At 45.1% G+C, this 27,144-nt stretch overlaps 1 protein-coding gene across 1 annotated transcript in view; it reads right to left on the reverse strand.

Moving 5' to 3' along the window:
* LOC135909271 (acetylcholinesterase-1-like) overlaps positions 1-23,116 on the reverse strand; it is a 651,651-nt gene extending 628,535 nt beyond the window's left edge. The window contains exon 1 of the mRNA XM_065441182.1: positions 22,743-23,116. The gene's annotated coding sequence lies outside the window, so the exon portion shown is untranslated. The remainder of the gene's footprint in view (positions 1-22,742) is intronic.
* Between the last annotated feature and the right edge of the window lie 4,028 nt (positions 23,117-27,144).

Here is a 27,144-nt window from a genome sequence, read left to right on the forward strand (position 1 = left end):
CTCATGTGCCCTTTGCGTAATCACACAAACAAGGAGCCGAAAGTCATGAATAAAGTAGCTAGTATTATAAGTCTTTCTTTAGTTCAAATCGGATCAATGATCTAATCAAAACATCCCGTACTTTCACCGAATTTAGCGGAGAGTGTCTGCACATGCATTTTCCAGGACTGATCACTTCTCAACCGGACACCGAAATACTTTCGAGTTTATATATCTGTTCTATTCTAGCAGCTTGGAACGATATGGCTAAATTAAAGATCATAGGCTTGTTAAAGGCCGCAAGCATATCCAACTGAGTTTTATTTACATTTTACTGTAACTTGTTCATATTGTCCTGTAGTAGTTACGATGAGGAACGTCCACAATAGCAAAACGGTGAATGACGAAACTAACTCTTTAGCGGGCGAACCTGTGCCCTCAAAAGCAAGTGACACTAGAAGCACAACGATAGCGGCAAGCACAGTGGGTGATCGTCGCAATCTGATCAGCGGATCAAGAGCGTCAGCGTTGATACAGTGCATGTCGACGTTTCCAGGGTAATCGCTGTTGCCCTTGTGGTTTCCACAAACAACTAAGTCGCGCATGCAATCTGGTTCTACAAGGTTCGGCGACGACATACACCACAGACAGAATCAAGAGTAAGATTCGGGTAAGTTCTAAATCACGCAGGGGCGTCTTGCGCTGAACGACAACTTTGTTGTTCGCGCGTGAAAGTAAATTTAAGTAGTTATCTGAATTTTGCCGTCTTTCCAGTGACCTGTCAGCGAAGAACACATTAGTGTCATCAGCATACACGATTATTCTGTGAGAACTCTGTCAGAAAGATAACTCATAAACAAAACAACAACGCTCCAAGTATATATTTCTGCAAAACGCCATGCAATAATTTTAGTCTCGGACAATTATCCTTGTTAAATGACACAAGCTGATACCTATCTTTTATGTTAAGTACGAAATAATCACACGCTGTCACTCGTGTAGTCATAAAGCTTGTTTAAAACGTGCTCTAGTTTACAGGATCGAACGGCTTTCCTGAGGTCCAAGAGCAGAACTGCAGGACACTGCCTTTGTTCAAAGTTATTATTTCACGATTAGCAGAGCATGCTTGTTTAGAGGTTGTTTCTTTCCGAAAGCCATACTGCTCGTACTTGCGGACAGCGTCAGCTTTACTTAGAAATACTGCATTTCATATGAGAGATCATAGTAGAAAAGAGGCTAGAGCAAATTACACGTAATGACTGAATTCAGAATGGCATGCCAACAACATAACAAAATGCTAGCTGGTGTAAGTAATGACATATCTATTTATTGGTTATGAATGCTTTCAAGTCCCTTAGGCACTACAGAAAAGAGTGGGATGGTTACAAACGTGTGCAGTGAAATAACAAATAAAACGTTACAAGGCATTTTCTAAGGTGATGTTGAATCGTTCTGCACTGGAGCAATGGAGGAGGGAAGGTGGTTCTATTCGGCGGTTGTTCTCGGGATGAAGGAATCGTGATACAAGTTAGTCCGACGAGATGGCAAGCCTACATTGAAAAGGTGGTCGGTTCTAGCTGAAATGTAGCAAGGTGGTGGAAAAAGAACTACTTTCAATACTTGATTGTAGCGGCACATTTTATGTTTTTTTTTGTAGTTTAATGTTCTCTTCATGGACGTGACGCTGGAATGACGGGAGTATAGTTAGACGGGATGAAACGCGCGGTGCGATTCTAAACTGTCTCGAAGACAGGGATGAGAGATGTTTGACTGAGGTCCCATTTGCACATGCGTACTTTAATTTTCAGCGGACGAGAACTTTGTAAAGGATTACCTTAACGGGAGATGGTACAGTGGAGAAATGTTTATGCAAATACCCTGGCATGCAGTTCGCGTTACTAGTCGCATATTCAATATGAATGTACAGGACAGATTAGACATGATGTGAAGGCCGCGATATTTATAACAGGGTAAAGAAATATCTTAAGGAAATAAGTAGGCATATTTTAAGTAGAAGAATGTCTAAAGATACGCATGGTCTGATATTTACTTTGGTTAAGCGTCATAAGCCAATTATCGCACCAGGAAAAAACACTGTCGACGACACATTGAAGTTAGCAATGTTTTGGTAGATTGCACAGTCACCTGCGAAAAGCCAAATAGTTGAAAATGAGAGGCGAAAAGAGAGGTCATTAACGTAGATTAAAAAGAGCAAATAGCTGAGAACTGATCCTTGCGGGACACCAGATGTTACTGTGGTAGAGACAGAATAAAAGTTGTTCGCTGTCACATACTGGGTGCGATTAGACAGAATTTTTTTTATCCACGCTAAAATATTGGTATATAGATTTAGCTGACTAAGTTTGAAGATGAGTACATCATACGAAACCGAATCAAAAGACTTTGCGAAATCAATGAATACACAATGTGTTTCAAATCTCAGGTCTGCATTAGTGAAGAGGTCGTTAGTGAAAGACAGCAATTTCGTTTCGCACGAAAACGTTTTCCGGTACCCGTGCTGGTAATTACTGAAAAGCTATTAGACTCAAGGAAGTCTATAAGGTGTGAGTATATTATGTGCTCTAATATTTGGACAGGAATGCATGTTAATGAAACGGGGCAGTAATTATCGTGAGAATATAGAGTCGCGTGCAATATCAGCTGCAACACAGTGCCCCTAATCAAAAGCACCACGCGAGTACACGGTGGGGCCCACATACAAAAAATTTATGACATAACTACTAGCAATCCTGTAATCCTGTTTAGTTCTCCCATTTTTTGTCTGTTGCCGCCGTCGTGCGGTCTTGGGGTTTCTTCGACCTCGGGCACCGTGTTGCAGCTCATATTCTGCGCGACTGTACATCACCTCACTTATACAAGGCCACTATCTTCCTCTATGTGTGTATCTTCCAGTCCGAGGGCAGCGCCTGCTTTTGTATTGACTGTTCAAGAAGTTTTGGTAGAATCAGCGATGAATATATTTTTGTTGAAATGCAAACAGGATCTGCAGATGACAACACTTTTATTTAATCAATCAGTCCCTTCAACACCGGCAGCGTTGATAGCGATGTAGTCTATCGATAGAAAAGAAAAGCTTGGAAATAGCCGAAATACAGTGGGGCACCTTTCTGAAAATATGTAGCAAATTCATGGTTTAGCACTGTGCAGCACTTATTTGACGATTACAACGAAGGCGCCAAATATTACAACGGACGAAGGAAGGAGACACGGGACAACCACGTGGTTGTCCCGTGTCTCCTTCCTTCGTCCGCTGTTTCATTTGGCGCCTTCGTTGTAATTATGTATAACCAACTGGCCCACCAGCACGTGCTCAGTGACTTAGTTGACGCCACCGGTACGCCGGACGGAATCAACTGAACATTCGTATTTTTGTGCCATTTATTATGCTCCAAAACTTGCGAGGATCAAAGGATAATAACGATGGAAGTGTTGTATCGAAAAATGTATTCTTGGCATTTAATACTGCAGTACAGTACTTTCAATCTAGGTTTATGTAAGGCGGCCAACGATCAGTCCTGCGTGACAGTTTTGCGTACTTGAATTCGCGCATTTTTTTTTTTTTGCGCAATCGTTTTAAACAATTATTGAACCATGGCGAGTGGGAATTTGACGGCATCTTGTGGCACAAATTGGTCAAGCAGAGACAACAGCTTCGTCTTGTAGAGCAGCCATCTGACTTAAACTGATCGCTCGAAACCAGAGAAAAAATAGTCCCCGAAAACCTGTAATTGCCGGCTTATAACATCGATGTCTGCTTTGCTATAATCCTGGGTAACCTTAATTTGTTAACATACATACAGTTGTAGTAACCATAGAGGAAAATATGGGCTTCTCAATAATGTACTCATATATGATGAAACGATGTTCGGGCAATTGCGGTATAGAAAAATAGGATAAGGACAGGTAGACGAGTACAATACATGGGTACATGTATTGTATAAGTACAAGCCTGGACACTAATGAGTCTAAACATAGAATAGCACATGTAGAATATACCTGGTAATTTTCTAAGGCTAACAGTAGTTTTTTTTTTCATTTAATAGTGGTGTCACCTAACCGTGCCGTGCAAGTAGATATTGCACGAGGATCGTTATAAAATAATGCCATAATGCCATTATAAATCCGCCACATGGCAAATCGCATCGTGGCAGAAGTGTTACACGTTAACTGAATTATATAGCTGTACGAAATTCACTTAAGTATTACAATTATATCTATACATTGTGTACATCAATTCGCGGTCTGCATACATACGTTCCTGGTCGGCGTGTCGCTTCTTTCAAGCCTGTGTGTCCTCGACGTTGAGTGCACGCTTTGGAGCTATTTTCCTAGCGCCTGTTTACGGGCTCCTTCTGCATACCAGCGTGCTGTTGAGACGCCAGCTCCAAGCGCCAGGCCATAGACGTATGTAATGTTCATACTGTCACAGCCCAGCTCGCAACCCCCACAGTCTAGCACCTGCATCTTTATCGCACAACAAAGCAAGCAACGTTCCATACGCCGGTGGGACGCGCTTCGCATCGGCTTCGCAGTTTTTCGATGACTGTGCCGGATCATCACCTTGTGCTACAAGAATTCTTGCACCACGTGTTCCGTGTCGTCATCAGGACCACGAGGATACCTGCCTTTAAGGTAGGGGACCATTTTTTGGGACTTTAAGGACGATTGTGTGCCCACCCAAGGCGAGTCGTCGCTAAGCCTAGGCTTGCTCCGCCGACCGCTTGGCCTAGCCACCGCGGCCGACGGGCGTGGAACGCACATTATTCCGAACTCTACCTGCATCATGGCCACTCCCATGAGTGTTGAAATAGAGGGGGAGGATATTCACCCCGAAGAAGTAACCAGGACCCTGGGCTGGCGCATCGCCGGTGAACGCAAGTCCCGACCACGTCAGCGAGACCTAGGTCTACCCAATGCACTTCAATCAAAACCCTCCGGTGCCGGTCGTAGACCCGCGAACGCCAAAGATACGTTAATCAAGAGAGCGCGCATGCCTGCACTGCCCCGAGACGATACCAAGATCGTGGTGAGACCACGCGGTGGTCTGAATATCAGCAAGGTCGGCCATATGGAAGTTGGCCGCGCAATTTACGCTGCGGCGGGAGTCACCAAAGAAGAATGGATCCGGGACGTGATATGCCCAAATTACCAGCAAAACATCGTTGTCATCAGTACTTCAAAAAGAGGAAATGCTAACCGGTATGTTGCAGTCACCAAGATTGTCGTCCAAGGAAATGAGCACGAGGTCAGCGCCTACGAATCGGCCCCCCATGGCATGACCAAGGGAGTCATACGAGGCGTCCCCCTCGGAGACACGGTTCAAGAAATCAATGAGAACATCGTCAACGAATATAATCCCACTGCTGTAGAGGCCAACCGCATCGCTAACACGACGTCTGTGGTGATCGCCTTCAATGGACCCAAAGTGCCGAACTACGTTCGTTACGGGGGCCTGCTCGCCAAATGCTCGTTATACAGAAAACAGATAGATATCTGCTATCAGTGCGGTCGCCTGGGCCACCGCATGGATGTTTGCCCTGATCCAACAGACCGGATCTGCCGGGGATGTGGTGCTCGAAATCCCGATGAACAGCACAAGTGTACCCCCAAGTGTGACCTCTGTGGAGGAGAACATTTGACCGCAGACAAGGTGTGCAGAGCTCGCTTCAAGATCCCGTACGTGGTACGGAAACGCCGGTGGGAGCGGAAAGATACCAACTACACGCCCGCAGAATCCTCCAAACCGCCACGTCGGGAGGGAGCAGCTCCGTCAGGGTACCGGAATCACTCTCTTTCCTGTGAAGGCGGACGAGGGCGGAGCAGCAGCTGCGCCTCAAAGCCGGGCTCGAGAGCGTCGTCGCCGGGTGACGTGGCCGGCAGCAGCTGCAGCGGGCGCCGCCGGGAGTCGCGCTCAAGGTCGAAGACCCGGAGCCAGACACCGTCGAGGAACGCCGCTAAACAGGTGGGCTGGGCAGTTAGATCTCCTATCGCTCTTAGCAACAAAGATTTCCCTTCCCTTCCCCAGACTCCCAAGAAAGATTGTGAGGAATGCATGCAACTCAAAGCGCTTGTAGTTAAGCAAAATGAGCAAATCAGCGCGCTTCTTGCACGCATGGAGGCATTAGAAAAATCGAAAAACAGCGAGGATGTCACAAAACGCAAAATTGCCAAGAGGGACGCTCAACCGGAGCCCCCGGTAACAGCAATGGAGGCAGAGAAAATTGAATCGAGTCCGTCTGAGGAACCGGCGTGGGCCAAGCCCATTGAAGCCCTCACCGAGATGGTCACACAGCTTGCCAGCCCAATCGGCCTGATAACTTCCAAGATGGCCAAGTTCGACGCGCTAGAAGCTAATGTCAACCAGCTTATACTAACCACTCAAAAAGCTAAAAAGGGAGCCCCGTATGGGAAACCGTGCATGGCGAGTAGTCTCACGACTACCAACCTGAGCCAAGATGGCGGCCAGGCGTAAAAATAGGAAGGAAGATACAACGATCTTAGCCCAATGGAACTGCCGAGGAATTAAAGACAAAATAGGCGAATTACAGCAATATATAGATAATGCGGAACACAAACCGGATATCCTTGCAATTCAAGAAACGAACTCGCGACCAAAACTCGCGGGGTACGTCACATACACCGATCCCAGTGAGAAAAGCACAGCCATCCTAGTCCGAAACAACATAGCTGCAACGCAGCACATTACCATTCAGAGAGGGTGTGAACACGTTCTCTTGGAAATTCACAGCAGAGGCATAGGAAGCAAAAACAACATCTTTAAACTCAACGCATACTGTCGGCCCTCCAAGAAGAACCTCGACATAGAAGGCACATTACTAGACAGCAAGAGAGAGGCGGGCAGCCGACCCCTATTGATATTAGGAGATTTCAATGCGCCTCATACAATATGGGGTTACAAATTTTGCTCCAAGAGAGGCAGGGTGCTGTCGAACCTCATAGATCAGCACACATTAGCCCTACTTAACGAACCAGACACTCCCACCCGCATGGGCACAAGTACAACCCGGGACACCACTCCAGACCTTACCCTGCTGAGTGGAACCTTGGACGTGTCGTGGCAGAACACAGGCGCGAACCTGGGGTCGGACCACGATATCCTCAGTATTACGATCAGGGGGCCCGCCTTCAAGGCCCGAATGGGAACAACAAAGATAACTGACTGGGACAAACTTCGAAAAAGGCAAGCAGCCGATGAAGACGAGGACACGAACAGCACCAAATCGTATGGGGAATGGGCTAAGGAACAACTCGAGCTGGTAGACAAATACACCCAGAAAATTGCGACCACACTGCAGACACCCTGTGTGGACGCAAAGCTTGCCCACCTTTGGGAAGCACGACACAGCCTCACCAGACGCTGGAAGAAACAACGACACAACAAGAAACTTCGCAAACGCATCCATGATCTCAACAAGCAAGCAGCTGAATACGCGTCCAAGCTGTGCAGAGAGAACTGGCTGAGCGTGTGTGATGGACTACAGGGCACCCTTTCTACCAGGAAGACGTGGTGCCTCCTTCGTCACCTGATCGATCCTCTCGGCAGCAAGAGCGCCACTAATCGAAGCCTCACACGCACCCTCAACAACTATACTGGGGGTGCCGACAAACTCATCAACGACCTGAAGGCCAAGTACCTGAAAACGGAGAAAGGTGATATCGCACCTCCCGACTACGCAGGACCTACCAATGAAGCGTTAGATAAGCCATTCACTGACACCAAGTTGATCTCGGCAATCTCCGAGAGCAACAGGGGCAGCGCGCCGGGACCCGATTCCATTACCTACAAGTTACTTAACAACCTCGAGCACAAAGCCCGCAGACAGCTGCTCGAGTATATGAACCGGGTCTGGGAGTCTGGCAATCTTCCACACGAATGGAAAGAGGCAGAAGTCCGCTTCATACCCAAGCCTGGGAAGACACCTCACATCGACAACATGCGACCGATATCCCTCACGTCCTGCGTGGGGAAGGTCATGGAACGTATGGTACTCAAGAGGTTGCAGCGACATCTTGATGCCACCGATCAGATGCCAGAGACAATGTATGGCTTTAGGCAACACCTGGGCACCCAGGATGTTCTCGTACAACTCAACGAACTGGTAATTAAGCGAGCAACGAAGCAGGCGCCGCGAGCGATACTAGCGCTAGACCTCACAGGGGCCTTTGATAACGTCACACATGAAAGTGTCCTCCGCAACCTGCGCAACACGGGTTGTGGAGTGAAAACTTACAACTACATCCGAGACTTTCTTCGTAACCGAACGGCAAGGATCAGAATAGGAGAGGAGACATCCCAACCGATCTACCTGGGGGATCGAGGAACGCCTCAAGGTTCGGTCCTTTCCCCCCTCTTATTTAACATGGCTCTCCTGCCGTTGCCCAAGCTTCTCGAATCAATAGATGGTCTGGGCCATGCATTATATGCCGACGACATCACCCTCTGGACTGCGAGGGCAGGGTCGGATGGCTGGATAGAAAACACGCTCCAAAAAGCGGCTGACACGATCAACAGCTATGTGAAGACATGTGGCCTTTGCTGTTCGCCTCAAAAATCGGAGCTGACCATTGTCAGACCACGTGCATCACGTACACAAGCAGAAAATATAGAAATCACTTTGGAAGGGAACCGGATCTTCCCGGTACCACAACTCAGGATCCTGGGCCTCCTGATCCAGGCAGACGGCAAGGCAACAGCCATGATTAGAAAAATGAAGCTCACGTCAGACCAAATCTTGAACATGATCAGACGAGTGGCCAACAGGTGGAGGGGTCTGAAGGAATCGGACACCTTGCGCCTCGTTGAGGCCTTTGTTATATCACGAATCGTCTACGCGGCGCCGTACCTGCAGCTCCTCAAGAAGGACGTCTCACTACTTGACGCAATAATCAGGAAAGCCACGAAGCAGGCCCTGGGTATTCCCATAAATTCATCCACGACAAAATTACTTCAAATGGGAGTCCACAACACAGTAGCCGAGCTCGTAGAAGCCCACCTATCCAATCAAAGGGTACGCCTTAGCCAGACCAAGGCGGGCAGAAGCGTCCTCCGCAAGCTAGGATGGCAAGAATCGCACTACACCCGCCACGACCAATTACCCGAAAAGTTGAGTGAGAAGTTGGAATGCAAACCACTACCACGCAACATGAACCCCACAAGGCATGCCGGACGACGCGACGCCCGCGCAAGAGCCATCTCCAGGACCCTGGAGGAAGACGACACTGTTTTATATACAGACGCCTCTCTATCGAAACGCTCCACGAGGGCAACAGTCGTGGTCACCGGGCTAGAAAAGCTGGTCACCTGCGCATCAATCTACACTCCGTCTTCGGAGGAAGCAGAAGAAGCAGCGATAGCTCTCGCACTCCTGCAACCAAACGTCACCAAGATCGTCACGGACTCACAAGCTGCATACAAGAACTACAGATCTGGCTGGGTGTCCCTTGGGGCACTAAAAATTCTTGGTAAAGCTACGCCTCCTAAACAAGCAATCGAATTAGTTTGGGTCCCAGCTCACTCCTTAGTTGAGGGCAATGAATATGCTCATCAACAGGCCCGAGCGCTAAACTCCCGGGCCAACGAGGAGGAGGCAAGGGGATGGCAACCCATCACAAATTACAGAGATATAGTCAGATATTACAGGGACGGCAGGAAGACATTCCCGCACCCCCACCACTCCTTGACCACAGCCGAACAAACAATATACAGGCAAATCCAGGCAGGATCCTTTCCCCACCCCTGCCTCCAGAACAAAATGTACCCAGAGAGATATAAGAACACATGTCCTCACTGCAATGCATTAGGCACCCTTCGGCACGTCATAGGAGAGTGCAATTTTTCCATAGACCACCCCCCACCTATACCCATAACTAACCCCCCTGCTATCCCCACTCTTTCCGAGCGATGGGAGATCATGCTGTCCAGCTCCGCCCTGGAAGACCAGCTCCGACTGATCCACAGGGGCCAGGCGGCCCTGGAAGCATATGGAGCCCGCGAAGAGGGAGCCACCCCATCAGACGCTTAACGCGTTTCAGTTCATAATGCACCAGTAAAGTTGTTTCTCTCTCTCTCTCTCTCTCTCCATACGCACAAACTGCGAAACGCTGCCGCGGCGGCGCCGGCAGGGATGCGCGGAGGCGAGCGCCATCTGGTGGTGTCGGAAAAGCCTCAGCAGCGCGCGCGGCAAGGCCATCACAGCCGCAGCAGCGTCAGAAAAATCGGGAGAAGAGGCAAAGAAAGCTTTGCATAACGAAAAAGGCGCAAGAAAGCGTGAGCCTTGCAGAGGAAGAGATGAAGAGAAAGGTGTGCTAAAATAAGGAAGTGGCCGAACAAAAACAACTGATTATAAGCGAGCAAGAAGCTGGTAAGTACACATGGAGGTACGTGACCAGATATGCCAAGGATCTACATTAGAATAATTTCGGACATACAATCAGCGATCTAATGAGCTATCGAATTATTGATTTTGAGGATTAACATGGTAGCCTTCTTGTGTGACATTTGTAGTCACAAATGGACACGCTGAATTTCCTGTGGCTAAAGCCCAGTGGAGAAGCCCTCAAGGAAAGAATATTGTGGGTAGTTAAAGCAATGCCCAATTTTCGGAATGAAAATTCGAATTTCTTACTCTGGTTTCTAAATCGTCGGTATGCTAGTAGAAAACGATCAATTGTTTGGGATACCTGGCAGGTAGGACACAGAGGGCACGGTGCCTGACCAGACCTGTATATGTGAGTGAGTGAGTGAAACCTTATTTGGTCTACAATAGACGCGAGCAAACTCAACGTCACCTGGCTAGGCCCACTCGGGGACCATCAGGTGAAACCTGACAGCCCTCTCGCGAGCCCTCTGGACTGCCAGGATTTGAGAGGTCTGGTCCTAAAAAGTTATTGGTGGGATGCGACATCGTAGTATTATTATGGAGATTTCTGATACCAAAAAAACAAAGTTTGATGTTTATATAAAAATATATTCATTTCTGTATCTTCCAGCTAAACCTATTTCCTAATTATGATAAACTTTATACTTCACCCTGATTTACTTTTCCGTTAAGGTTTCTCTCTCTCCCCTTTCCTTTAACTTTTAACCGCCGGCTTCTTGGCCAATCTCCCGTAATGGGAAAGTGCCACAAGTGAGGAGCAAGCAAGCAAGCAAGCAAGGATCTACACCTACATATACGCTGCGAAAGGACGCTTACGAGAAGGGAACAGCCCAGCGACGCCCTGGGACAGGATAAGGAGCTGCTGCGGGCCGGACGTGACGGATAACTCGTGGAGACGGCGGCAATCGAAGAGAGACTGTGCTTCATTCAGCTGCCGCGGCCGCAACCCGTGAGCTATAAACTTATGTGCTTTTATGTGCCAAAACCACTTTCTGATTATGAGGCACGCCGTAGCGGAGGACTCCAGAAATTTCGACCACCTGGGGTTCTTTAACGTGCACCTAAATCTAAGTACACGGCTGTTCTCGCATTTCGCACCCCTCGAAATATGGCCGCCGTACCCGGGATTTGATCCCGCGACCTCGTGCTCAGCAGCCCAACACCATAGCCACTGAGCAACCACGGCGGGTAACCGTGAACTGAGCGGGCGCCCCACCGGAGCTCTCAGATACAGGCTGACGGCGCCATTTTCGAGAGTCCCTGCGACTACGATCTGCAGGCTTGCAGAGTCGGCCGGGCCCCACCGTCTTGACTTTCTGGTCCCGTCCACTGTGGACCGGACGCTGAAGACAGCCATATCGAATCCACAACGCATCGGCGTGCCGAACGACTTTTCGTCAGAAGCAGAGGCTATGAGACGACGCGGCAACGCCGGCGGACTGCATGTAAATATTGAACAGTGTACAAACAACTCGCGCTGTACATTGTTTGCTCTGAGTTGTTTTTGTTGAATGTTAAATGTTTGTCTTACACATGCGACTTGACCCTGTCCGCCTTTGGTTTGCCGAAATGCTAATTTGTGAGTGGGGCTTTTGCAAAACCCTCGTAAACACTAACAATTTAAGATAATCTGTACATTCGTATATTATTACATATAGTTAAATATATATCCAACATATAATTCATTATCATATACATATTTGTCCCCTTTACATGCTCTAACAGATTCCGTTTACCAAACCGCGTCATCTATTTTTGGTCCGTAATCAAAATACAGCTACCCGTGGTCGCTGTCATTTTATTTCCCCTTCCAAATGCAACAACGCTAATTCACATCGGCCCAGTGGTTGCCTCAAGAAAGTACTTCTGTATTTTGCGTGTATTCGAATAGGCAAATAGGAGTCGGCCGGGAGCTAGAGCTTCCCCTTATACGTGGTCAAGCTCATTCCACTCTCTTATTCCTGTCAGACACGTGTCACTATTCGAGAGCATGCGCAGGGGATCATCGATTGACATCGTCAACCTAAGATTTTTTTGTTTTTCATTACGGCTTAATTCATTACGCGATTCCATTGCTTTCTGATCACCCTCCATGTACAATCGGCCGAGTGCGGTGTGAACGCACGTGCAGCGCCACATAGAATAACCACAAAACGCGAAAAATAATTGCATTGGAATAAAATTCTCGCACTACCCCGGCCACGTTTGCATCATTCTTGCAAAATGTAAGCTCTACGTCACCAACGCTGTTATCACAATGGAAGCGTACTAACCAGCTGCAACTTGGCAGACCTCCCTTTAATTGCTACTCTTTTCTTCTACCTCTCTGTATATACCTTTCCTTCTCCCTCTCTCTTTATATATATTTATGCTGACAAATCCACAACTTCATCAGGATGAGCACCAACATTCGTAAACATATGACTTGAAATATCTCAAGGTTGGTGCATTTGAAATGGGACTTCTTTAATGCCAGCAGAACACCGTGCGATGCATTTCGCCGCTCACTTCATCCAAGCACAGGTGAAGCCTGCTGTGTGACGTTTTCGAACACTTCCGAACTCGGCACTTTATAGTATACATCGCTTTTGCACGCGCGATCTTAACCTAATGAAGATAAATCAGATTTCATAGAAAAAATCTACAGCTGTGTCGTTCTGGCATCAAACAAAACGGCAATAGATAACTGGACATGTCGGTTTTGCACGAAACACGGAAGTCGACAACCTAGGCAGTGATGCGCACAATAGCGCTCGAATAGTACTAACTGTAAAATTAAAGTAAAACTATGAAAGCTTATCAGTAAAGTTTCTCGGCTTGATGCGAATTTTATGGAGAGTAACATGTGTGAAAAACAATAAGTTGTCCCCGCCCTATGCAGTTTACTATCTTTGCTGGTACTGGCCGTGACAGAATTTATCCATCCTCTCAGGTTGGAAGAGACTTACACAAGCACGTTTCTGCATCGTATACGTCGTCTAACTATGCATCGTTGGATGTGCGCGCATTCATGGGGTAAAAGAAAACCTGTTCTCATGAGATGTGCTAGGTTGAAGCAACTGAGATCTGTGTTGAGGTAAATTATGAATCATATGATGATCCTGTTGCGGTGTAGGCAAATAACTTAGTCTATGGAGTAACGCTTCATTACAGGGTTACGACCTAAAAGCCTCAATAGCCTCCTTTTATGAAAGTAATATCGTACATGACGCTTAGCACGTTTTGTCCTATTCATGATATTTTGTATCGTTCTCCTATAGTTCAGTAATTTGTTCAATGACAAAAAGTGCAGAACTGTCCGGTTTATTACAGTTTTTTTCTCCCCTATATTGACGCTTCATGCACTAGCTCTTCAAAAAAAAATATGTTTTATTGCCAGGACACTCTGGTATCACCTCATACCACCATCCTTTAATCTTTCAATGATACATATTTTCTATGACAAAGCCGGTGACGAAACAAAAATTGCTGACATGCACATTTTTGTCTACATAAGTAATTCAATATCATACCATGCAATATGTCATATTGCCCCTCTGTCGTTGCGTAACATGCATACATATTACACGCATGTAGACTCGCGTCTTTCCAAAAGGCTTTCAACTTGCTCTGGTCTTTGAAGATTAAAACGCTTGCCTTCATTTATAGGCAACACTTTATTGGAAACTGGCGCAAACTCTGAGCTGCGGAGGTTAGCTATTTCTGTTAGTACAAAGGGAATTTCGGTCAAAAGATAAAATTGGCCTAGGCGTCTTTCAAGTACCACAACCTTGCTCTTATGGTAAGTCAGAGGATGGATGAAAGGAAGCAGTTTCATGACATAAAATGGAGAGGGTGAAAAAGAAAAGAGAAAGGAAGGTACGGGTGTTTTAGAATGGCTTGCTAAAGCGGCAAGAAGGCGTGTAATTACGCTACCATGCCAGGAGAGCAAGCAAATATGCCAATCACGTTTACCTTAACCAGAATAATACGCTGCTTTTGTTTTGGTTTGTTCTAATTTTCTTGCTTGGTCATTTGTTTCTTTCTCCTTTTTAAGCACGTAAGTAGCACTGTTGTCGGTGTACACTATTAAGGCTTGTAAGAGAAGGCACTCTTACACTTTTGTAATACCAGACGTGAATTATGAAACGAAATTCATTTATGTCTTCCGGCAGCTGCTGCTGTATACGATTAACGGCGGTGGTTCGCTTAAACTGAACGTTATGCCTAACTTGAACTAGCATACACGACCTATGAGGCCACGTTTTATAGCGCCTTTTTTGCTATTGTTTTTTTCTTTCTTCATTGGCTCGCATGAAGCCACTGGGTGGTATGGGTTATAAATTAATGGAGTCAGTTCAAAGTAAAGTAATACTTGTTTCTCATCTCTCCTCTATTCTGCACATTCAAAATCAGGCTACCCACATTATAACCCTCAGGCATTTTTTTTCTAATGCCTCTTCACAACTAAGTACAAACCGCATTCTTCAAGTTACTTATTTGTTTAAATATCATTTAGCGATATTATTTTTCAAATTACTAACTCAACCAGTTTCTTACAACTTCGTTAGTTCTGATCTCCTTTTTAATCCTAACAACAGAAGGTTTGCAGTACAAGGAAATTTCCTGTGGCCTTTATGTCATACTAATTACAGAAAGATGGCTTCCTCTTTTCGCCCTTAAACTTTGGAAGTCTGACGTATTTCATTAAGTTGTTATCTACCTTGCACTCTTAAATACAAACTCAATAATTATAATTATTTGCTGTCTGATTAACTTCCTGTAATGTTATTTTGCTAATTAGTAGTTGTGTAATTAGCAATGATTGTGCATCTTTTCTCCCCCTTTTGTTTTTTTATGTGTGTCATCACTCAGTTTCTTGCTTATATTTTGCTTATTCCATATTTTGTTTCTTCCTCTGTATTCCGCTTTATTTTTTCAGATAATTTTATTTATTTATTTATTTATTTATTTATTTATTTATTTATTTATTTATTTTGTTAGCCCAAAGGCCGATACAGGGTGGAGTAATCATAAAATAAGCTTCAAAGATCGCTACAAACACGAGTGCTACAGAAATCAATCCAGAAAATACAACTGCTTAGGTGTGCCAATTTTACACAAGAACATAAGCACTGTATAACAGGCACCGAACATTACAAGCAACAACTGTATCATACGAAATAATATTTTCAACATCACAAACACAAACTCCAATATCTCGTAGGATCATTTCAATCATGTCATGTTGCACATTCTGCTTATCATTGAACAAAAGAAGCTAATAATGTGAGAGGATGGTTACATAAAAGAATATTAGGCCAGTGCAGATTTTTCAATCTGTTCTAGCGAATCAATTTCTGTTATGCTATGCGGTAGCGCATTCCAATCTTCAATCGTTTTAGGAAAGAGGGAGTACTTAAATGAATCAACCTTTGCTGGTATGGGCATATATTGGCCCTCGTGGCTAGACCTAACGGACCGTGATATCCGTGACGTTCTCTTTTGTAAGTACCTTTCAGTTTCGAAATTGAAGTGGTTATGTTTCATTAAATAAATAAATGTTAGTCTAGCCACTTTTAGCCGCAATGAAAGCTCGGGCAAGTCTAGTTGAATGAGCATCTCACTCACAGAATCCATGTACCTATATTTTGACATAATAAACCTTGTTGCACGCCTCTGTATTTTTTCAATTTTATTTACTTCATTCTTCTTATATGGATCTCATATTATGCTAGCATATTATTATATCGCGGGACGTACCAATGCCAGATACGCAGTTCGTTTAACATCTCGGGGAGCAAGTTTAGGCCTCCGTCTTAGTGACCAAAGTTTAACCTCTGCGGCATTACATAAATTAGTGATGTGTTTTTTCCAAGATAAGTCATCTGATATTATAATGCCTAAATACTTGAAGTGGCTCACTTGTTTTATTAGTTTGCCATCTGACTTGTAATTGTAATATAACACATTTCGTACTTTTCTAGTTATTCGCACACAAAGAATTTTTTCGTAATTTATTTTCATTTTCCGTCGCTTGCACCAATTGGCGATTGATTCTAGTGCTGAATCTAATTTTAATTTGTGCTCATGACACGAGATTTTAGAGTATATTAAGCAATAATCTGCAAATAAATGAACCATTATCTTATCATTAAGGCCATTTGTCATGTCATTAATACAACATAGAAACATTACAGGTCCTAACACCGATCCTTGAGGGACACCTGATGTTACTTTTAGAATTTTCGATTTGTTTCCTTTCAGTTCCACGTACTGCGATCTGTTAGTAAGGTATGAAAGAATCCACTTAAGTATATTTAAATTAACTCCAATATCAAGTAGTTTACCAATCAAATCCGAGTGTGAAACCTGTTCGAAGGCTTTTGATAAATCTAGGCAGATTCCGTCCACCTGACCTGTTTCATTAATTACCTGAGCAAAATCGCGTACTGTTTCTGCAAGCTGGGTGATAGTGGACAATCGGCTCCTAAATCCGTGCTGTTAAAAATGAATATGATCGAGCTTTCGATATAGTTAAACAAGCTTCTTGATAGGATATGTTCGAACATCTTGCAGCAAGCACATGTAATTTAAATTGGTCTGTAATTTTGAACTCTATGTTTGTCCCCAGCTTTATGAACTGGCACGACTTGTGCCATTAACCAATCATTTGGTAAATTGTGCTGTTCAAGAGACGCACGAAAAATTATCAGCAAATACTTCACGATCCATCCAGCATATCGCCTCAAGAATTCATTAGGGATGCCATCTGGGCCAGGAAACTTTTTTTGTCTAGACCTAAAAGAAGTGAAAGTATACTTTCTACAGTTAAGGTAATGTCTGGCATGTCTGAACGAGCATTAGTCATTTTCTCTCTTACTTCTGCGGGCAATGGTAGGGGAGGGTTAAACACGGAATGGAAAAATTCGTGGTGTATATCAACAATTTGCGGAAATTCTGTAATTTTACATTGATTGCTGGTAACATATCTCACATCCAGTGGCGTAGCCAGAAATTTCGTTCGTGGGGGGCTCACTTTGCAGCTCGGCCTCCTCCTAATAGAACTAGTCGAGGGAGCAATATATATATATATATATATATATATATATATATATATATATATATATATATATATATATATATATATATATATATATATATATATATATATATATATATATATGTATATATCTGTCATTCAACAACCATGTTTACATTTTCGTGCATATGCAACGACCAGGGGAAAATCTGAATGACGCTTTCCTTTGTTAGAATGTATTGCGCAGAAGCAGCTGTCACCGGTTGTGTATTGCGAGTAATTGCTCCGAAATTATAGCCGCAACAGAGAGCACATATAAAAAGCAGGAGTTCTGCAAAATATACGAAGGCGAGTCAAATGAAAGTGAGCCAATGCGAATATATGACAAACGGGGTACTTTATTTAAAAGTAGTCACCTTGAGTATTTAGACACTTGTCCTGCTAACGAGTCGCGTAATTCCCGTCTCATAAGACTCCTTGGGTTGCTGCCTCAAAAATCTGTAAATGACTACACGTCATCTTCCGACACGAATCTGGTTCCCTTGAGCAGTTTTCTCAAATTTTACCAAATGTGGAAGACGCAAGGCAAGAGGTCTGGGCTGCATTATGGATGTTGCAGCATTTCCCACTTTAACTTTGCCAGTTTTGTATTAACCACATCAGCGATGTGGGAACGGGCAACGTCGTGAAGGAAGATGTTCCCAATGCTCAATTTTCCACGTCGTTTGTTCTTGATTGCGACACGCCGCCGATCAGACCTTTCACAATATCTGAAACGATTTAGAGTCTCTCCGGGTTTAGAAAATACGATCAATGATGGCCCCTAACGATCTAAAAAGAAGTCAACACTTTTTCGGCAGAAATGACGGCCTTTGTTTCCCTTGGGAGTGGGGAATTCAAATGTTTCCACTGTAAGCTTTGCCGTAGTGTTTCAGGCTAGTAGTAGGGGCACCATGAGTCATTCCCGGTCGCAACTGCAGACAAAAAGTCGTCACCCTCATCTGGGGTTCTTTGACGTGCACTTAAATCTAAGTACACGGGTGTTTTCGCCTCCATCAAAATGCAGCCGCTGTGAGCGGGATTCGATCCCGCGACCCCGTGCTCAGCAGCACAACACCATAGCCACTGAGCGACCACAGCCTTTTCAATTGTGTTGAGGGTGATTGCACGGTGGCTTTGGCCCAGGCATGATCGTCTTTGTGACTTTCATGTCCTTCTTTGAACAGTTTGCTACAACGCTTCACAGTGGCCAATGAAACGCAATCTCCCACGCATACGGCAGCCATACGGCGAATAATTCCTTTTTGGGAAACATCTTCATTTGTCAAAAACCTCACGACACAGAGCTGTTCAACTTTTGGAGGGTCCATTATGTCACGCAATCATGTTCAACCCAGTGTATGAGAGCATTAAAGAACATTTAACCACACCTCTGCATGTCACTTGTAAATGAGATGCGTATGTGCTACGCGCATGCCTCGAAAATAATGAACCGAACCATTATTGCGCGGCGCGGGTTGTCTCACTTTCATTTGACTCGCCTTCGTACATTAGAAATGCGAAGATACAATGGAATATACAAATATGAAGATACAGCTTGATACAGGGCAAAAAATTGTCACTGGAAACAAAGTTCACTGCGCATATACACAAAACCTCGCAACAGATGTTTAAATATACGTATAAGTTTCCAATAAATCTACGTACCTAAAAAAGCCACTATATATAATGCATCAAACAAGGCAAATAAACAGGTTGCGCAACCACAGATCACAGCACCCCCCCCCCTCCCTCCACTCCCAAAATGTATCGCGTGCGACGGAAGGCGGCGCGCTTCCTCCCCGCTTTTCTCCCTTGCGCACACAAGACTGAGCCACCATCGTCGGCTCAACCCCTCCCCCTCCCCCAATGCTTTCACTCGCACATAGAGCATGCGGTCACGATGTTATCGCCCTTGGCCTTTATTTATACGGAACATGAGGGCAGCGGCAGGAATGCGCCTGGAGTCTTCATATAGCTGCTATCGCAATAATATAATAGTATCCGGCAACTGAAGCGTCCCGTGGCCCATTACTTTCCGCAAAAGAAGTAACGAAATCGAACTTTCACCATGCGACAATTCGCTGCGCCACAACAATGTCTTCTTTTTTTTTTCTTTTGTGGGGCGGGAGGCGGCGAAATAGAATAACGCAAAGGAAAGCATGTTGGCTACAATCGAATGCCTACTTTGGGCACCTAGTGTGGCTACCGAAGAAATATCGAAGAAAACGTGTGACGCTTGGTCCACAGAAAACCATACGCATACTGCTCGGTATCTTGCACCGGCGAGACAAAATTTTCCGGAGAGGTTGCGCTCAAGCGAATGCGTTGCAATCCGTCGAGTCCCCGCAGTGCTGGCGGCGAGCGACTATGCATTGTTTCTTTTTCTCGTCTGCTAGCCAGAAAGCGTCCAAAACTCTGCCAGGTGAAAATGCAGTCGGCCAGAGAAAAACGAACGCGCATCCAAGTGCGCCGTGCGGTTGTCGATGCAGCACGAGAAAAACGCATGCGCTCTGGTTGGATCGGCAGCCCATGGGCTGCGAGAACAAAAAAAAAAAAAAGATAAAGAGGCTCAACGCATTCTCGCGAATAAAAGTCTAGGTAGAAAAATAAATAAGAAATTAGTTACCATAGTGGCTTTAGTGTCTTGACATGGATGCTTTGGCGCAGGTAAAAAAAGACATGTTCATACTCTTTTCTGTGACCTGATGGCACAAATGAACCGCCACAACGCTTTGTCTCGTCAGACCTCGCTGCGTGCTTTGTCAACTTGTCTGATAGTATGTTGATTTGGCTTGTCTCGTTGTATGGCCCGATGTACGACGTTGGAAAAGTCGATGCACCTTTGTCGTCAAATGTTTACAACAGCATTAAACCCACAAAGTTCCGGAATTAAAAATCTAAAGCACGACTTTGGAAATGTCAATGCACATTTCGCATCAAAATGTTATGACAACTTTATACCCACAAAGTTTCAGAATTGAAATCCAAGCGCTCCGTAGATACTGCGGCCTCCGCGTGATGCCGAAACGAGCCCGCTCGCCATCATAACGCCCTTGAAATTTTGGGCTCGGTGGGGCTCCTTGCGTTACGATATGCGAGTCCCGATGCATGGGCGTTTCCGCGAAATCTAGCCCGATTTCTCAATGTTTGCACTAAAATGAGTTTTCGAGCGTGAATTAAGGACATTCTAGACAAAATCGAGCATGATTTCCGGCGCCGGGAGGTGTTTCGATCGGTGGCGCATGAGAGCACCAAAAAATTTCGGGGGGGCTGAAGCCCCATAAGCCCCCCCCCCCCCCCCTGGCTACGCCCCTGCTCACATCCTCACGTGATGGAGCAAAGTTACGCCATAAACGCTGTGGCGAATCATTTATAAACTGTGATAAAGTGTGGGCATAGCAATGTTCTTTCGCAGTAGATCATTTTTACTTTATTATTATCGAAAGATCTCGAATCTCATTATAATCTTTATTTTTAACTTTCCCTCTACGTTATTATTTTCGCTTTAACTGAATGATTTCTCGGTTCAACCATGGATACGCTTTTTCACTTTTTTTATCTTCATTGGAACATAATTATGCAAACAGTAATTGACAATACCTTTTAACTTATGCCACAACGTATTGACCTCAGCTGCTTCATCAAACGTCTCGAATGCCATCTCCAGGTAATCTAGGATGCTGACGTCTGCTGCAGCAAAATTTTTTACGTGTATTGCTTTTCTGTAAAGCTTGACTGGCAACACTTTTTTTATGCACAGTAGGACAAGTCTGTGGTCTGAAAGTCCATCGTGAACAGAAACGGCATAAGCAGTAATCCTGCTATCAATAAATACAAGGTCAAGCACTGACTCGGGGCTGGTCCAATTCTAGTTGCTTCATTAACAACCTGCGTAAGATTTCTGCTAAATACCACGTCCAATAAAGCACCACAGTGTTTCAAGTGTGCCGAGCCAGTCTGCCGCACATCCCAACGAATATCTGGCAGGTTAAAATCACCTGCTATAATGAGACGCGTGTTTTCAGATACATTGTCAGTCAAAAAGTCGTGAATTGATTTTAGAAAGGCAAGAGGGGCATTAGGAGGTCTATAAACAGCGCCAATTACGCAAGGAGAGCCACACAGCATTGATCTACACCAAATACTTTCGTTATCGGGACATCCGCGTATCATCACAAGCTCAATATCTTTTTTATGAACAATCGCAACGCCACCACATGGAGTTTACGATCATTGCGGATAATTTGATAAGAGGGGGGTATTATTTCGATGTCGCCTATGTTCGAGCGCAGCCAGGTTTCAGTCACAATGACAATATCGGGGTTATACAGAAAAAGAAGGTGTTCAAATTCAGTGGTTTTGTCCACTAGGCTGCGAACATTAATATTTATTAGCGTGAAATCTCGAGTTTGGTTTCTACAGTATCATTCAGACTCACTTGCAGTTGTTTTTCTTGCTTGTTTTCATTCTACAAGACTGCGCATCGTTCCATGCATACAACTCGTTGTCGATAACAATCTTGTCATACACGAGTCGAACCTTTAGGCCCCGTTCCCTTTCTGCTTTCGCGCTTTCCCATAGATGTTTCCGCTTTCGTAACGTGTTTAGAGAATAATCATCCGAGAACGAAATACCGGTCCCTTTTAACTTTCTGCAGTTCTTGAACACCGCAGCCTTTTCTTTGTAGTCGAAAACCCTCATGATAACTGGACGTACTTTTCCTTCCTGCTTTCTACCTAACATATGTATGCTTTCCACTGTGGTTGTGTTAATAATAAGTCGCTTTAGGAAAAGATCAGTCAACACTTTCTTTTCAATCTGTTCAGCAGTCTCATTTTCACTTTCCGGAATTCCAAACACTGTAACATTATATCTACGGCTGCGGTCTTCCAGGTCAGCCATTTTCTCTTGTTGCGCTTCCATGGCGATTGCCATATCCTTCAAGGTTGTTTCAAGATGAATAAATCTTTCCTCACACTTCGTTACTATTTTCAATGTGCTCTCTATTCAAGCATTCTTTGGTTCAGCTTGTCTTGTTGAGTAGAAAAGGAAGATTGGTCAGCCTTAATTCCTTTTACGTCTTCTCTCATTTCCTTTTGCCCGTCCAAAATTTTCTGCAGCATATCCTCTACCTTAGGTCCGGGGTTTTGCTCTACATCACCTCTAAGCATCAGCAACATCGACAAGCACGCCATGGCAATATCAACACAAGCCTTGGGGCACGGCACAACAACAATAAACCTATTGTCACTTTTGAAGCACTTTCCAAACTTACTAACCTGCAAATACAGGACACGCAGTTCTGTTGGCTTCATCCTAATAGATTTGCCGTGCCCACGAAAAACCTCGGTGCCGACTGCCCTTCAGTAGCCAGCACACTCCGTTTTCACAGCGGGGGCGGGGGCCGTCGTCGTTCCATACGCATGCGCGAGTCCATCCATGATAACATCCGTGGATACCTGCGTGGCATGCTGCAAGCGACGATGGTCAGTAGTTCTGATGGCCAGGCCCGTTCGTGGAGCGTCCGTGAAGTCCGTAGCATAGCACAGCAAAATCTGCAAATACAGGACACGCAGTTCAGTTGGCTTCATCCCAATAGATTCGCCGTGCCCATATAACTTCTAATTCAAGGGCCCGGTGCAGTCGCTGACTTTGGGACGCTTGTCAGTATACCATTTTTTGTAACCGATTGTTATGAACGAATAATAAACTGAAACTGAATGTAACCCCTAGAGTTAGACACTTATAAGCGATTGAAATGCGTGCCCTGAAGATCGTTTGGTGCAACGCTACAAATGTGCTCTGACGCGGCCAACGTCATGCTTGTGATTAGAAGCTATCTCAGTGTGTTTGATCGTCAAACGAAAACGTTTACGTATATGTGCGCTTGAACGTAGTGCATGCAGTGCTTGCTGCGCGTCTGGTAACTTTTCATAGGTTTTGGTCACATTTCTATTCGGCTTGAAAACAGGCCTTTCGTTTGCCGTCCGCTAGTTTAAACATTTTGATTTCACACTTAAATCTTTGCCAAGCGTTTCACGGACGAAGACCTACCACCCCGACTTCGAGAAAACGCTAGCTTTATTTATGTTAGCGACTGCATGCTACAGTGTTTGTCGTGTGGAATAATTCACAATGGTGGCCACCATTGGCTTTGCAGAGAAGATCGTGGAAACTGTTATGATAGCATGTCAACAAAAAAGAAAATTGTTTAATTAATATTTCAAGTAACGACTAACATGTGGCCTAAGCCAGAACAAGTGCGGTTGGCTGGAAGGAGGGCGGATGAAAGTTGTATAGAGGGCCACTGTCATTGCAGAAGGCGCCACAGATCGGCGAGGACAGCGTGTGGATGAGTGCAGTCTTTTGCGCCGTTGTTGCAACGCTCAGTGCCTTGGATATTGGAGCGCCTCTTGCTCAGCACAACGTCAGTGACGGTAGCGCTGGTGCGTGCCTCATTTATCAGTACTTGCACCCGAGTGCGCATGATTTTCGCGATGGGAAGTAAAATCCTCCTCTTCCGCTTCTTCCCTTCCTTCGAACATTACGGTCTTGGTCGTAGACAACATTCTTCTTTGCGGCAAGGAAAATAAGAGAAAAATATGTCCTAGGAAAGAAAAACAGTGCTGAAATGCTAAACAGAAGAGAGAAAGCTGTTGAGGTAGTAGCGGCAACCAAATTGAGTTAAAGTTGGATAGCAGGCCGACGCCAGATGTCAGCGAAGCGAATAGAACATCTGTTACCTCATGATATTAAACAGCGCAGTTCTGACGCTTTCCTAAGTTGTGAAACATGGCACTCCTTTCCCGGCACGTACGCGCGTTATTTCGTCAGCGGTGGTTCGCATCACATTCGTCTCGCCAATGTTTCTCAGCTATCGTGTCTTGCAAGATGAGGTCTTGGTAACGCAGCTACGCAATCAAATTCGTTGCTCATAGTTGGTTGCTCATGATGCTGGGCCAATTGCACTTAGTTTAAAGGAGAGAAATTTCGAAAAAGCCGCTCATGATTTCTGTCTAGGAAAGAAAGAAATAGAAGCTCTCTGCATTCGTCGTTCTCAGTAAATTTGCAACTGTCTGAAGGAATTGTACTGTCAAAATCTCACCTGTTCAGGTACACAGCCGTGCTTGTGTGTGAATGACCTAGTAGTCTTGAGGAATACTAATTTGGTCGTTTTCTGCAGTTTCCCATTTGCTCTAGCGCTTCATAAGCGTAGACACTAGGCACATGCAAGTATATAGGCTACAGACTTCGTTAGCCCTATTTTCTTTATTTGTCCTTGTGTAGCTTTCTTTAACAACTTAAAAAGCAGCTGATAACAATGAATGGTTGACCATGGGAAACCATCTATAGCACTTTAATAGCATTTTCGTCGAGATGGAAGGTAGCGTCAAAAAGAGCATTATTTGCCTGCAAAATATTTTTTGAAAGTGTTTTTCATCTTACATTTAGAATGATTGACACATCAGGAAAGTAGATATGCCGTGAATCTTGATCAAGGTAGGAGCGTGGATCAAGCGTATCAGCGTTTGTTATTTTGTCCCTCAAGGTGTCCTGGACTGCCAGAGGTGAGTGTGTCCTCTCGTCGATAGTATGCGATTGCGTGGTCATTGAAGCAGCCTTAATGAAACCAATGTCTCGTCGTGCACGTTGTAGTGCTGCCGGACAGCAAGCCCGCTCTTTAGTTGTTGCAGCAAGGGTTTTGGAGAAGTGCACATAACGTTCATTACGCCTTCTCAAAGAGCGGCACAGCCTCGAGTTCTCTATAAAGTTTCAATGCCTTCCATTGCACGTACGCGTAGCGGGAAATAAGGCGGTTGATAGATTTGCTCGAAATGCCTTAAAACTCAGGCCAAGAAAGCAGGCACCTGCAAACTCTCGACGTACGTCTTCTAAAATAAGCCGTGGCCGGTCATTTGCATTCTTTATCATCGCTATTTCACCAGCCCGTTGTGACCAAGAGGATGAGCAGGCCAGTGACCCCTCTCCGGGATTGCCCCTGCATGAGGTCAGCGCTACTGCGGCATGGCTATGCAAGATCGAACTCGGCGCGTCGCCGTGATGTTTGACTGGTAAAGCTCGTGGTGCTGTTGAAAATTATTTGTCGGATTGTACTGGACTCGTCATGAAGTGCAAAATCTTGTTTGAAGCACTTGAGCTTCTAGGCTATCGAAAAGCTGGCCTGAACTACGTGGTGTCTCCGCTCGCACACTAGACATTCAGAAGAGAAGTGTCCTGACTCCTCGTGAATTTTTTTAGTAAGTAATGCAGACTTCGCTTATGATTGGTAACGTTTTGCAGTCTCATTTTAGGACGTTTGGGGGGGGGGGGGGATTCGGCGGCGTGGTGGGCACCATTTATGGGCTCGTTCTCACAGGCTGCGGGCTCATGTCCTGTTCCACCTCACTGTGCGCGGCGTCTGGTTCACCTCTCTAACGCCGAGCTTCAGAACGCTGACACGCTTTCCTAAAATTTGCTGAAAGGGGTTGACTGAAAGAATGTATTTTTGTGGGCCTATGTAATCGCGAACACTGGCGACAATCTTAAAGAGCTTTCAGTCATCAGCATATAGAAGAAATGGACAGCGTTGAATAGCTGATCAAATGACATTTGCAAACAGCAAGAAGAGGAGAAGGCCACCAATGGATCCTTGAGGAGCTGCGCTAGTGACCTCGTAGCTAACGGAGCTATGTTCATCACTGCACCAAGCAAGATCTATTGCTTAGGTAATTAGATAACAGGGCAGTGATGGAAGGTGGTATGTCCTTTTGCGAGAGCTTTGTAATGAGGTGCTCAAGGCAAGCCAAATCAATGGTTTACTTAACCCGACGAAAGCAGCGTCTAATCGACCCCTTCCAAGAAGTCGGGAACATTAGAACGATTGAAAATGTGAGTAAGAACAGAGGGAAATATATGTTTTAAGCAGCGCTGGAGTGATGCCCTCAGCGTCACAAGAAAGGGAAGGCTTGAGGTGCTTGATACGCTTGAACACACGGTCTTACGGATTGATAGTGTAATAATAATAGGAGATGGAATTCATCGCGCCTCACTATTGGGTAACGTCCTTGGACAATGTGCCACAAATGCTTCAACTAGAAAAAAATATGCAATTCATAGCTTTGTATTACTAAAAGCAGAACAACGCGATGACCACACACACAAGGCTTCGCAATGGCTGCCGTTATGTCGAGCTGCCGTTATGCTTAGAGCGTGGAATGGGTGAAGCGGCACTTTCCCAAAAATAAAACTAAAATACATATTGAATGACTTGATTTTCCATAATTGCAAGTTTGTTGCTGCTCAAAGTGAAAAAAAAAGCAAAGGCCCTATTTTCCCACTGAGTACTTTTCCATATTTTTGCACTTGGCATTTGTTTCGTGCGTTAACAGTTAATGTTATCACCAACTTCACCATCAGTATTATTCCATTTATATTCGCAAGACGATGGCCTGTGCCAGCAACCTCCAGCCTCTAAGGCGTCAGCTGCCTCCACCATCTGCGGCCGCCTGGCCACTACACCCAGATAGGCTTCGAGACAGATAAGCGGAGAGGCATCGTCGGTATCGCCCGAGTAGGCAGTTCGGCCACCTGCTAAAATGTTCGGGACACCACGCAGAGCCATATAAAGAAAGCAGTACTCATGACCAATGATAATGAGTTATATGATGTAGTTTAATTAAT

This window comes from Dermacentor albipictus, chromosome 1 (assembly GCF_038994185.2).
Source record: "Dermacentor albipictus isolate Rhodes 1998 colony chromosome 1, USDA_Dalb.pri_finalv2, whole genome shotgun sequence".
In the NCBI taxonomy this organism is placed as follows: Eukaryota; Metazoa; Arthropoda; class Arachnida; order Ixodida; family Ixodidae; genus Dermacentor; species Dermacentor albipictus.